This window comes from Choloepus didactylus, chromosome 7, assembly GCF_015220235.1.
Source record: "Choloepus didactylus isolate mChoDid1 chromosome 7, mChoDid1.pri, whole genome shotgun sequence".
In the NCBI taxonomy this organism is placed as follows: domain Eukaryota; kingdom Metazoa; phylum Chordata; class Mammalia; order Pilosa; family Megalonychidae; genus Choloepus; species Choloepus didactylus.
This window is the reverse complement of record NC_051313.1, coordinates 131,267,538-131,282,006: the sequence shown is the minus strand read 5'-3', so window position 1 is coordinate 131,282,006 and position 14,469 is coordinate 131,267,538. Positions and strand designations below refer to the sequence as shown.

General features: G+C 39.4%; 1 long non-coding RNA gene across 1 annotated transcript in view; it reads left to right on the top strand.

Annotated features, from left to right (window-relative positions):
* Nucleotides 1–14,469, top strand: part of LOC119539400 — a 316,501-nt gene that overhangs the window by 283,024 nt on the left and 19,008 nt on the right. Inside the window, exons 6-8 of the long non-coding RNA XR_005217866.1 lie at nucleotides 851–902; nucleotides 2,611–2,788; nucleotides 2,914–3,030. This is a non-coding gene — a long non-coding RNA (uncharacterized LOC119539400). The remainder of the gene's footprint in view (nucleotides 1–850; nucleotides 903–2,610; nucleotides 2,789–2,913; nucleotides 3,031–14,469) is intronic.

Sequence of the window (14,469 nt, the reverse complement as noted above, 5' to 3'; positions counted from 1 at the left end):
CAGTATTCCTGCTCCATTTACTTAGAAAACTTCAATCTGAGCTTGATGGTATAATTTGCTTTCTGGATTGCTGTGTGCTATTACAAAGGAAGGAAGGAAGGATGAAAGGATGGACCGTGTGCCCCTGCCCCATACACAGCTCAAAAACTGAAGGAACATCCTCTACTGCCCTCCCTTAGACTGCAGCTCTAGTTTCTGACTCATTTGGTTCCAGGTAGAGCCTGAGATTCCATATTTCTAATAAACTCTAGATTATGTCCATGGTACTGCTATTCTCTGTCTATACTTTGAGTAGAGAGGCTCTCAATGAAATCCAAGAAATTAGTTTTTTTATTCCAATTTTAAATATGCAAATGATTCTTGTAAACTTTTCAATCTTGTTGAAATGTGGAGCAGTAAATTTGTAATCAGTATTGGAATGCTTAGGGGAATTTGAAATTCACTGTATTTGTAAGTTTAATTTATTTAAACTTTAAAGATTTGTTCAGAACTTGGAAAGATTTTGCTTGTTAAGATCATACATTTTCCTAGTCAGTTTGTGAAATAGGGTGATTGAATTTATATATGTGGTTTAAAATTTTAAGGAGACTTAATTAACTACGTTTTTAAATGAGACTGGTTGCTTTAAGGGAAATTTATTTTGCGTGACTTGAGTTGATCAAATATTAATCAAAGCTGCCTTCAAAAGTCATTCTTATTTTATATAACATTTACTAGATGTATAAATAGATGAGAAGATTTGCAAGTTGAACTTCTTAAGGCAAATTATGTTTCAATTTCTTTTTACTTTAATAAATGAAAATAAATGTAAAACACAAATAATTGTAAATAACTCTGTTTATATAAAAAGGGGCTCCTGGATAAAATTCACCTTGACACTACTGACAATTTGCCCAATTCTGGTAAGTATCTTTGAAAATATCTTATCCCCTCTGCGTTGCCGGGCCTTCTCTCCTAATCATTATTCCTCCTTGGGTGGGCATCCGTACTTTTCCACCATACTCAGGGCTTCCAGCTCTCTACTGAGTGGGAGAGGCCTTACAATTGATTCGTGGGGCTTTCTGTACAGTCGTACCCTACTTGTCTGTCTGGAAGTCTCCCCCAGGTGGACTGTCGCCTCAGTTTCACCAAAGACTCCTCAGTGTCTTAAACCTCTTAGCTCTTCCTCTTTCCTCTCACCACACCCCAGGTAGAGATCTACTTCCTTTTGTCCTCCGTTATTTGGTCTATGTTCAATTCCAATTCAAAATTCAACTTTCTACTGTGGAGCTATGGGGGATTTAGATCCATGGGGTAGAGAATGGAATTGAGGAAGGCAAAACATCCTTAAAACAATAAGAATTTAAGTCAATCTCTAATTAATCTACAATATTCTATGACTCTTTTCTGTGATTTTAGTTGTGTTACAAAATTAATCCCCTTGTGTCATCCTAGTCTGATATTGGCCTTGCCTCTAAATGGGGGAGCATAAGTACAGGACTTGGGAAATATATGGGGTAGGGCATGTAATCCTGCAGCATCTGGATAGAGCACTCCCATAGCACAGAGTAAATCATGACTCTCTTTTACCTTTTATTTCTCTAACCTGCACCACCCCCTCCTTCCCAAGAAGATGATGATCTCTTGGCTAAGCCCTTCCCAAAGCCAACCAAAGGATATTTTTTAAAGCATAGTTGGAGTCCCATCTCACCCCCAGGTGGCTATGATCTGGAATCAGCATGTTCACTTAAACCTACTATCTGGGGTGCTCGTCTCGAGGTCCTTATCCTCACCTATCTAGCCTGTGCTTGCATCTCTAGTTTCCTAGTTTGACTTTCATTTTCCTGCTGAAACCAGAGCCCTGACCTTGATCTCACACTGATTAGTAGCTTTCCTGGTCCTTTGAAAGCCCCAGCCCCATAGTGATGGACCATGCCTTAGAAATCCTGATAGTTGTATGCTGTACATCTGCTTCTAACCAATTAACCTACTAGACTGTGCGTATTCCAGTCTGCCTACACAAAGTGCAGAGATTTCTGGTCTTGTGTTCCCAGAACCTGCACAATACTTCCTGGATGTAAGTAAGCGTCAGCCCCGGTGGAAACTCAAGGTCCCACATCTCCTTTTATTTTATTATTTCAACTGCTGGTTTTACCCTTGGAGGCAAGGGCTGCCACCTGGTCAGTTCCCCCAGCTCTAGGCCCTTCCATTCCCTGTTGTCGTTATTCTTCCTGCTGCCCTGCTTGAGGTCCCAGCCTGGAGAGAGCCCCTATGAGTTATAGCCATGCACGTCCGCAGTTCGATTATAATTGATGTTCATAGGCAAATCCCTAAGTTACTGCAGGAGCTAAAGGTACCTTCTAAATCATCAAGGAAAGAATAAATTATGCCCGGTAGAATTTTATTGTTCCCATATTTTCGTTCTTGAAAAACTGGTAATCCATGTATTGTTAACTGTTTTAATCAGATTCATCAACAGGCCATTCCTGAACAGTTTAAAAATTTACTGCCTTAGGAAATATCTAGATGATGTAATATTTCTTTTTATATCTGGATTTCAGACAGTTTAGTATAGCAGGGTGGTAATTTCTAGCATCCAGTATTTACTGCCTGCTGATTCTTTTGTTGCAGTCATTGACATTTGTAGCCCTCTGGATCGATTCCCTTCCTTCTTTGAAGAATTTAATACTTGCTTCACCATCTCTCCCTCAAATGTTACCTTGTTGATAATTCTTAATGATTAAATATCCACATTGTGCAACCAGAAGTGCTCACCAAATATTCCAGGCACTGCCTACACTTGGTGCAGGTAAGTGGGACCATATGACTGTTTCTAGCCAATTAAATGGTTAGTGGAAATGATTAGTATCACTTGTGAGCTGAGACATTTTCAAGCCAATGTGCCATCTCTGTCTGTGTCTTCCCTTTTGACAGATGCCACCTGTTAAGATGCAGCGCCAATAATGGAAAGCAGCCTGGATCCCTAAGTCACTGAATGGAGAGTGTAGGCTTATAGAATCCCTGAGCTGCAATTTTGCAGGCATTAGAAATGTGAGTGTGGGGGTGGGGGGGTGGGGGGAGGTTGTTACCTCTGAAACATTAGGGTTATTTGTTACCTCTTCTAATTAATATATAAATGAAGTTAATCCTTTTCATATTCTGGCCTCTCAGTTCCTTGACCTCTTCTCCTCTAAAGATCTTGTATTTCATCTTATCTCAGCCACCCATACCCTTTCTTATATCACCTATCTTTGTTACCACCAATAATGACATTCCCTGCATGTTCTAACTCTTAAGCTCTCTGCCCTACAAATACCAGCCCCTATATTTACAACTTACATATGCAGGTCTCCCAATTCCAATAATTCCTCAAAATCATAGTTTTTACTATTCCTCATTCCATGAATATCCTCATTTGCTCTTGAAACATTATGAACAGACAAGCAGATATAACTCAAGAAAAGCATGAAAACCTTCTGACTGGATTTTAAGTGAATGGCCACTGATCTCAAGTGGGCCTTCGCTACTGCCTAGTAATCCTATTGTATTTCCCAAGTCCTTTCACACTCTCACACTACCTGGATGAGCCTCTCATGCCTTCTCTTTTCTCCTCAATTTCCCTCTTTTTATTCTTAGCTGATGATGTTTTCATTTTACTGAGAAAATATAACCACTCTAAAAGGCACTTGCACACAGTTTCACTACCAAATCTACTAACCCACTCGTACCTTTGCCCATCTGTTCTGCCTTCTCTCCTGCTACTTCATTTGAATTGTCCTCACTGCTAACTAAGGAAAACCCCATCATTTGTGCACTGGATACCATTTTCAACAGTCTATTCAATGTCATTGATCTGGTAATTGCCTCTCTTTTTTCCCATGTTCTAAATTTCCCCATTTTTACTGGGTCATCACATCAGAATGAAAGCATTCCCTTTTATCTCCATCTTAGAAACAAAGACAGAAAACCTCAGGTTACTTACACATCCCTGCAGTTACCTCTCTATTTCTCTGCTCCCCTTTAGAGCTAGACCACCCTATAAAGAGTGGTTTGCATTTTCCTCTCCTCCCACATCCTCTTGAACTCCCTCTAATTAAACTTTTATGCATATCACTCCAATAAATTAGTTCTTGTCAAGGTCTCTTCAGATCTCCACATTGCCAAATCCAAAAATCGATTCTCCATTTTCATCTTACTTCATCTATAGTAGCACAGGACATAGTTGACTACTTTGTCCAAATTGAAATTCTTTCTTCACTTGCGTTCCAAGACATCACTCTCTTGGTTCCTCCTTCTGTACTGTCATTTCCTTCTCTTATACTGTGTATCTTAACTTTCAGTCCTGTTTTCATTTTGAAATCTGTTTTCAGGTCTTTCATCTTTTGTGTGCATTGACTCCCTAGGCTGTATCTTTTGATCCCATACTTCTAAATACTACATATACATTGACTACTTCCAAATATGTCTTGAGCTCAGCCTTGATACTCAAACTCCAGAGTGGGTATATAATTATGGAGAAAGACAATCATAAAGAGTACAAAGAACTGCTGGTCTTTCTTTTTACTTTTCATCCTATAAATTGAAATGCAGGGAGACAACTTTTTCTATACAAGGTGCAAAATGAATCCCTAAAATATTTTAGTATTTCTATTTGATTTTTTAAGGCATTTGAATACTCTGAGAGATCAGGAAAGCCCAATTATAATTAATAATTCCAAAAGTATTAAGACTTGACTTAGGTGAACTTGCTTTACTTCTTCCTTCAGAGACTGGCACCCAGTTAATTTTTTCTGGTGGCACTTTATATGCTAAATGCCTTTTCATTTCTCTCTCTGGTTGCCAATATGATTCGTTCCCTCTCTCTCTCTCTCTCTCTCATCAAGCTTTCTCTATAATTTTGGGAGAATGCAAACAAAGGGTATAAAATATATGAATTAATGGTTTTGGTTGGTTAAAACTTAAGTAGTGGAATTGCAATTTAAGGAATTAAAGCTGGGTACAGTACATTAGCTTTAAAGCCTGGGCTTCTAAATCTAAATTTTGAAAATTGATGTTGGCCCATACTTTTCAGTGGTAATTCTTAATTTTTTATTGGCTTATCTTTGAAAAACCTGTGTGAGCAGAGAAAATGACACAAAATTGCCTCAACCCTGAAAATCAGGGGCTATGTTAAGTAATTGTCTACATTCTTGGAGGTATTTGTTGTAAACAAGACTAGTTGGGGAACTTGCAATAGGCATTGTGGAAAGAGCACTGGACTAGAAATCTTGGTACCTGCCACCAAATAATGTCCTTGAGTGGATCACTTCTCTATGGGCTCTAACTTTTTTATCCAAAAAATAATGAGATTGATCTTAATTAATCCATTTAGGTACTCAGAATATCCTCTGACTGTTGTTTTGTTTTGTTTTTTTCTGTACCTTTACAAAGATAGAAGAGCTTGAATGAAAATAAAATATATGCCTTCCTTTTTTTGTGCTACATTCTGAACTTTGCAGCCTTCTAGCATGTGACTTTCCCTACTTCTGGTAGAAAGCAAACCCTGCCCTTATGTTCTCTGAAGTGGAGTTATGTTTTCTCTCTCTAGTATTCTCACTTGTGTTGTGACATGTAATGCTTTCTTTTGGAAAATGCTACTTCTCCATCTCTAGCCATGTAAGTCTCTTGGTTCTTCCATGTTCTCGCTTAATTCCTTTCCTCTTTTATAAGGACTGCACACAGGCATCCACACATGATCCATGCTGATCCAACCTAATAATGCATGATTGGTCCCAGAATCAGGCATGCAACCAAATAGGCCATCATAGTTTTTCCTATAATTGTTCAAACTAGAGATGGAAAAAAAAAGGCAAAGCTGGAAAATAGGAAGCAGGTGGCTTCATATTCTTTTGTTCCCTGCTACATGGAGAATTCTGGTTGGAGAGCATGATGCTGACACATGAGAGGCAAAGGTGAGCGATGGGAAGACAGTGACTTAGGTGGTGTGCCAGTTTGGATATATTATGTCCCCCAGAAAAAGCCCTGTTCTTTAATGCAATCTTGTGGGGGCAGATGTATTTAGTCCTGATTAGGTTGGTACCTTTGGATTAGGTTGTTTCCATGGAGATGTGACCCACCCAACTGTAGGTGATAAGTCTGATTAGATTATTTCCATGGAGGTGTGGAGCTACCCCTTCAGTATGGGTCTTAATTAAATCGCTGGAGCCCTATAAGAGCTCAGCTAGAAGGAGCTCAGTGGTGCAGCTGAGAGAGACTTTGGGAGAGATGCTTGGGAGCTGACTGCTTTGGATATGCTTTGCTCCAGAGAAGCTAAGAGAGGACAAAACACCCCAAGAGCAGCTGAGAGAGACATTTTGGAGACGGCCATTGAAAGCAGACTTTTGCTAGCCCAGAGTTTTCTCTGGAGAAGCTAAGAGAGATGAAGCCCAGAGTTTGCCTCAGGGATATGCTAAGACAGGACCCCCAGGCACTTAGAGAGAAACATCCTGGGAAAAAGAACCAAGAACGCACAGGAGCTGAGAAAGGAGCTGGAACTCAGCCTGGGATCAGCAGATGCTAGCCTTCCCAGCTAGTAGAGGTTTTCTGGACACCATCAGCATCCTTTAGTGAAGGTACCCTTTTGTTGATGCCTTAGCTCGGACACTTTTATGACCTTAGGACTGTAACTTTGTAACCAAATAAATAACCTTTTAAAAGCCAATCCAATGGCAGCATTAGCAAACCGGAGCAGGTGGTGTTTGAGAGTCTGAGGCCAGTGGAACCACTCTGGCAGTCACATAGGCCTTCCTGAAAATTCCACCTCTTGCTTGAGCTGGTTTGAGATTAGGTTTCTATCTGTTGCAACCAAGATTGCTGACTCTCACTTTCATTCAGATAAGGAAATCTATTATGCAAGAAATAATCTTTTTTTTTTCTTTTTTCCCTTTTTTTAAGCTATCAAAATAATTGAGAACATAGGTTGGAATTCTGGTATGAATCATTATCAGTCACATTCCAAAACTACTCACTGGTGTGACTTACTGGGATGGTTATCATTCTTGTCCGTCCTGAGCCTTCCTCCCTTCTTCTGGTAATAGTCCTCGACTCACTGGCCATAAGGGTGAGGTCTTGACCCACAATACAGTAATCATGGTTCTTTAAGGTTCTGAGAGCAGTCAGGCTTACTTAATCCACATGTGAGTCCATAACTAAGTCAGACCAGTGAGGGCCATTCCCTGAAGTTTTTCAAATTGCACCAGAGGAGATGCCTCTTAGACTCTTGGGTCACAGAATTGCTGGCATGCATCCATGGTTATGCTGTCCACAGGGCTGAGAGAGTATGTGTTCAGTGGGAGAAAAACTTAGAGAAAAAGAGAAAATTTGGAAGGGTCCTTGTGCTGTGGAGCTTCTGGCTCCAGGCATCGTTACCTTGTGACCCACTGTCGCAGGTTGGGTTCTTCAGAAGCAGATGTCAAGAGGAAGTTTGGCATGCAGTGTATTGTTAAGAATAAATGTCCATGGATCTTACAGCATGGGGCACATGTTATTGTTCAAGGAGAGGCCTCTACAGTGTCTTCACTTAAGAGACATATGGCAGCTCTTAAAGGGAGGTGTGGGTCACTTCTGCAGCTTCCAAAGTTTTAGAGGACTCTAGAGGTTCAAACTTTTGAGAAGGATCTATCCAGATGACTCTATTCCAGATGGAAAGGCCCCGTTTTTCCAACCGGGGTCCTGCTCTTGAAATAATAGCCCTCCTCTGATTGGCATTTACCTTTCTCTGGATTTGGGCCACTCTGGCCCTCAGTTTTTTCTTTCCTCCTGTTGCAGGAAATGGGAATCACTTTGTAAGGGACTGTAGAGGCCCTCTGACTTTCATACTTGTCTTTCTTTGTCTGTTAATCATCTGCAATTTTGGTTAACTTTTTTCTAGAACTACGGTTTCAAAGGGAGGTCCCAGGACTGATATCAACATCACTTTGGAATTTTTTAAAACTTGAAATTCTTTGGCCCCACCTCAGACCTTCTGAATAAGAGATAATGGATTGGGATCCAGAAATCTGTGTTTTACCAAACTCTTCAGGTGATTTTGATGCAAGCTAAAGTTTGAGAACCACTGTTCTAGGATGTCAATATTTCTTAGCAATATCCAATGGATAATATTGTCCTCATAGTTAGTTACCATGTCCTGGCACCTCTCAAACGCCTTGTACATCACACCAGCTAGTGCATTCCCTTCCTGGCTTAACATCCCAGCTTACCACTTCTGCAGATTTTAACAATTGTGACCTACCCCTTGTGCTAGGAGCCATCTGTGCTCCATCCACCCCAATGATTAAGTCCTTCTTTGCTAAGAATAATTTATGTTAGGGTACTAACACTTGCCACACATTGAATTCTGACTAATATGCCTGAAACACCTAAAGTGTACCCATGGGGTATGTATTTTTTATTAATATATTGATAATAATCATTTAGTACCACATAGTCACATAGTACATTGCTGCCTGCAAGGTGCTTTCGTATATTATTTTATGTGCTTGTAAAAATAAAGCTGTGAAAGAAATGGCAAAACTTATTCTGTTGTACAAATATATGACACTATATCTTTGGGTCATATTTAGTTTTTCTTTCCTTATGACATAAAGCGTAATAATGTCAAAAAAGGAGAAACTTCTGGTTGTTCGCAATAGTGAAAGATGCTGTGCTCATTCTTTTATTGCCTTTAATTGAGCTTGCATCTGTAATCTCAGGAGGACTGAAAAGACAAAGACCCATCCTCTGACTTCCTCAGAGGCCCTTTCTGCAGGATATACTGTCACGAGGTTGACACAATCCATCTACAAAGCATATAACCGTATTCAACGACAGTGTTCCTCAGAATCTCTCTGGGTGTATGTGTGGTTTCCAAATGACACATTTGATCCTATCATTTTGGCAGTATTCACATTCAATACCAATCACTGCTCTCAACTAACTGTGATTTACAGCAGCTGTTAAGATAGATGAACAGATTTTCCATGGACAGTTTCTGTATTTTGCATCTATATTCTTGATCTCTGGGTCCTTAAAACTGTAGTCACTAGTCTTTACTCCTGTAGATATTGTGATTGTAGCTATTCCAACCAATCAACCAGAAAACAATTGTTGAAATACCTAAGATGAGACTGGTATTAAATTAGATATGTATAGCTGTATCTAATGTGTAAAGCAGAAAATGTATAAGACACAGAAGTCTAAACACCACTGTCTGCTTAGGGGAGTATACCTGATAGAGTTCTCCAGAGAAACAGAACCAATAGGATATATTGATTGGGTATAACATGATTATGGGGAATGGCTGGTCCAAAATCTGTAAGGGGAAGCAGGCAGGGTGAAAACTCTAGAAAGAGTTGATGTTGTAGTCTTGAGGCAGAATTTCTTCTCCAGGAAATCTGTTTTGTGTTTTTTTTTTTTTTCCCTCTGAAGACCTTCAATAATATGGACAACACCCATCCATATTATTGAGGGTAATCTCCTTAGTTAAAGTCTTCTGACTGTAGATGTTAACTTCAACTACAAAATACCTTCACAGCAACACCTAGATTCATATTTGATTAAACATTTAGCAACTATAGTCTAGTCAAGTTGTCACATGAAACTAACCATCACAAGGAGTCTTTTAGGCTGGATTCCCTAGATGCAGAGCCTGAGATGGGAATTCTTAGCAAGTGATTTATTGAGGGGATGCACTCAGGAAAATTCTGCAAGGGAGTGAGGGAAACAGAATAGGACAGGAGAAGAAGCTAGGCAAAGATGTTGTCTCAGGAAACGTCTAGCCTCAGATCGGTCCCAGCGCAGAGCTCTAATACAAAAGAGTTTGACCTACCCAGAGGAGGGGTGTTTGTATGGAAAATGACTTTCCAAAGGGATGTGTTTCTGACACAGGTAAGAACTGGGAGGTACACTGATAAAAATGAGGATCTCAATGATAACACTCTACCATTTAGAAGATACTCTCACCAACAATCTAAGTAAATTCCACACTGACCTGGTGAGAATAGGGATTTCAACTTCACAATGTACAGAAGTAGAGTCTGGTAATCAGTAATCTACTTGATGGCACTCAACAGGGGTGACCTAATCAGATTTTTGCTGCCCAAATGGAAACACTTTTTATGATTACAACTATAGGTAGAAAAGATTAAATATGTTTGAAGACCACTGTTAAAGAATGGAAGCAATCATCACTAAATGTACTGAGCACACCATTTGACTTCAAAATATAGCTAATCCATACATATAATTCAACCTAACATATATTAACCATTTATGGGAAATCTCAAAATGCTTTCTAGAGGTATATGTCCCTCTCCTGAGAAAATTAGCTGCAGGTGTTTCCTTTTGTAGTAGTTGTCTTTCTTTGTATCAAATGACTTTGCCAAGAAAACTACAGCTGATTGGATCATGACCAAAAAAGAGGGAGGCATGTGGAGGCTGAGCTGCTATGAGAGCTCTCCCTTAGCATTGCTGTTTATTGGGCAGGGCGCATCAACCTGAACATACCCTTTTTTTTCATGAGTTAGAATCCATAACCTGTAAAGAGTTGAAGTAAGAAAGAGAAGGTAAAGTTGAAACAGAGAGTCGCTGATTCACGGAAATGGTAGAGTGCTAGAGCTGGGAGTTGCACATACTTGCTGTGCTGCAAATTTGCCTGTTTGCCCTTATATCCACTCCCTATACTTTCCCTGCATTGGTCTGTATCAGTGACCTCAGGTTACGTTAACCCAATGAGAGGCACTGGTGGGGGATTTCGCTGCAGGAAGAAGGGAGAAGCCAGGGTATTTTTTTCACTTCTTCCTGACTTGGTTGGTGTCTGTGACAGATTGTATCACCTTCATGATTCCAGCTCCAGCGTGAAAGCACATCCCTGGACAGTCCCATCTCCCACTGGGCAGGCCCACCATGGATCCATCTTCCCCCAGGTGGCCATGTCTTATAGACTCCAATACCACCACCTTCTCCTTTGTCTCTCCAGCATTCAGGGGAGCAGATTATTGCTATTCTTAACAGGCCCCACCACCCCTTGATGAATTAAGAGCCTCTCACTTCTTTCATCAGTTGTGCAGGCAATAGCTGTATTAAATTCTTCTATTTGAAGTACCTAGAGCAGCTTCTGTTTTCCTGACTGGATCATAACTACAACTTTTCCCAAGGTGATGAATTCTAGAATTTCTGTCAAAGCACCACCTCGTCTATTCTGAAAAGTGGCGAATGGCTTTCTGTTTTCAGTCTTTGCTATGAATTTCAGAAATAGATTTTGGAGCTTCTTTCCTTTCCCATATGACCTTACAATATGTTTCCATCACTGGAGAGAGTCTGAGCATATCTTAGATTCTTGCAACACAGAAGAGTCCAAAATAACTTAGGCAATGACTATAAGGGAGTACCTTTTTATAAAAAACAGCAAGTTGTTTAATCAGACTGTTACAGAAAGGGTTAAGGTAAGGTCAGGTCGTGGTAGCCATCTTCTTATCATTTATTTGGATGTTGACTGCATTTACCCATTAACCAGAACCCAGTAGAAATACATACTTTCGCAGGATGTGCACCTATTTCACAGCTACTGCAATGTATCTTTAAGATTACAATTATTCAAAGAATGGAGATGGTCAAGGTTATTCTTTCATTATCCACATTCCTATAAGAGCCTCAGAGTTAACTTCATAATAATGTTACATCAGTATCAGGAGAAAAACTTAAATGGCAACCTGATCTTTTGGGAAGGGAGGTTTGGCAACCTTTGGCCAACACATTTCCAATTTTTTAAAGTCACATAGGTGATTCTGATACACATCCAGTCCTGAGGAACATCAGTATAGATGTTTGGCAAAAAGATCAAAATATTTTTAACTCTTTTTTTTTTTTTTTCTTGCAATGACCATCTTGGCTGTGTGGTAGATTTTCTTGCTCTAAGTTGATGCATGATATTAAATGTGTATTTGGAAAAATAAATATTATTTGGCATTGTGTCAAATGAAATTCATATGAATAAATTGGTATCTTGTTGGCATAAGACTAGGAAACCACCTAAAGAAATTTAGTAAGTTCTTCCAGATATCAGTGGATAAAACCTGAAGGTCAAATCCCAGACCAGAGTAAGGTTACGAGGAAGATGGAAATGCAACTGTCCCAGACCATTACATTAATCCTGAGTTTTTTTAGGTTGTTTCAGTGACACCATGTAAGAAACACTTTCATTAAATCTCATGATAGGAGTTTCAAAGTGATAATTTGGGATACTGCTAGCTGACAAGCAGTAAAGTAATGTTGTGATACATTAAGCTTATTGTAACACAACTTTGCTGGGCAAGAAAAGTGACATCCACAATGTCTGCTTCACATTCAGGTGAGTGAGGTGACCAGAAGCCAGCTGAACAGAAGAAAACCTTAGAGATAGTACAAAGATCCATGGCAGTAGAATATCGATGAGTAAGGTATTCCAGTAAGGAATCTCTCTAGCCATGGGATGGACAAAACGAAGTCTAGTGACTCACTGGGAAGGAAGCATTTGGTTTGATTCTCAGTGCGCATCTGCTCTCAGATTCAGAGAGATGTGGCAAACCAGTAGTGGGGAAGGCATCAGAGTTCTAGTCAGAAGCTTCCTGAGAAACGAAACATTTTAAGTGGAGAGAGAAATCAAGAATTTGATGATTGGCTTGCTGGGAGGTTTATTAGTTATTTTATTTCATTTATTACTTTCTTTAGCTTATTACGGTTGCGGTCACAAAGTACCACAAACTGGATGCTTAAAGCAACAGAAGTTTATCATCTCACAGTTCTGGATGCTAGAAGTCTGAGATCAAGTTGTCAACAAGGTCATTCTCCCTCTGGAAACATTTAGGGGAGAATCATTTCTTGTTTCTTCCAGCTTCTGGCGTTTGCTGGCAAATCCTTGGCAATTCCTTGCCTTGTGGATAGATACATCACTCCAATCTCTGCCTCCTCCATCTTCACACGTCCTTCTCCTGGTGTCTTTCTGTGTCCAAGTCTCTCCTTTATAAGGAAACTAGTCGTGTTGAATTAAGGTCTACCCTAAACCAGTTTGGCTCATCTTAACTAACCACATCAAAGTTCCTATTTCCAAATAGGATCTCATTCACCAGACTAGACCATGTCTTTTGGGGGGTTCACAATCCATCACAACAGGGACACAAGGCTTGTCTCCCATTTGTCACTACCCTATGATAATGGCATTGGGGTGAGTTTTCACATCGGGCCAGATCTGTGGCATCTTTGGGGAAAAGGAAAGGTGGGGGATGGTCGTGCCGATGCTCCCACAGGGAAAGGAGGGGCACACCAGGAATCTGAGCCTGAGAGTTTTCACAAACACTTGGAGACCACCTATTTTCTTAACATAGTCAGTTTTGTTTATGTTCTTTTACTTTTTCAATTGATGCTTCTTTCTTACAGAAAGTCATAAAGTATGCCTGTGTATTTTATCTAAATGATTGCTGATTCAAATGATCTGTTATTCATTTCAGTATTAATGGCAATACAGTGATTAACTGAATAGGTATTTTGCTAAATTATTTGGAATTATTTGCAAAATTATTTTATTAGCATTTTTTGTGTGTGGTATGAAACGTAAGGCTAGTAAGATAAATCATTTCATGTTGCTGAGGGAAAAAAGCAAAAAACTCTACAGTGTTTTTTTTCTTGAACTTGAATGCTCTCAGTGAGAGGACCTCAAGGCATGTGCTTCTTTGAGATTAAATACATTTTGAAATACTGCCTTCCCCTCACATCTGCCTTCACCCTGCTGGATGTTGGCTCAGAGGCATGTCTTATCTCTTCCTAACATGCATCCTGCCATGTTTTATTTCTTAAATGAATGGAAACCATGTTCAACTAAGGGAGAAATACAATGATCCCCTCACCTATTTAAATGACTTTATGAGCATGCTTTGGCCATCATCATTAAAAATGTGTTTACTTGGCAGGTTCTACTGTTGTATGAATTACTCTGAAGAATTCCCCACAATACTTAAGTGATAGAAATACAGTGAAGTGACTATTTCTACATGTATTTTAAAATTCAAGGCCACTGTTTAATGAAACGTAGAGGAATGGTTTTCAGAATTAGAGCTTAGTTCTGATTCCAGATTTTCCATTTACTTGTATGTGGCCTTGGGCAAGATACATGACCTTGTTAGCTTCAATGCCTTGTCTATAAATTGAGAACAAACCCCACTTCACTGGGTTGTACTGAGAGAGATACTATATGAAAATAGTTGACAGAGTACCTGGCACAGAGTAGATATATAAAAATAAATATAATATACCTATCTTTTCCTAAGTACTTCTTTTAGCCTTTTTATTTTCATATTTTTAATTATTCTATTGGAGAGTTTTTTGCTAATATTGTATTATATCATACAGCAGTTTGCATGTGACTTTGTTAGCATCTTCCAAGAGTGAGTCAAATGTGCATTTTCTTAAGATAATAGATATTAGGAAAAACGTCAGTGAGAA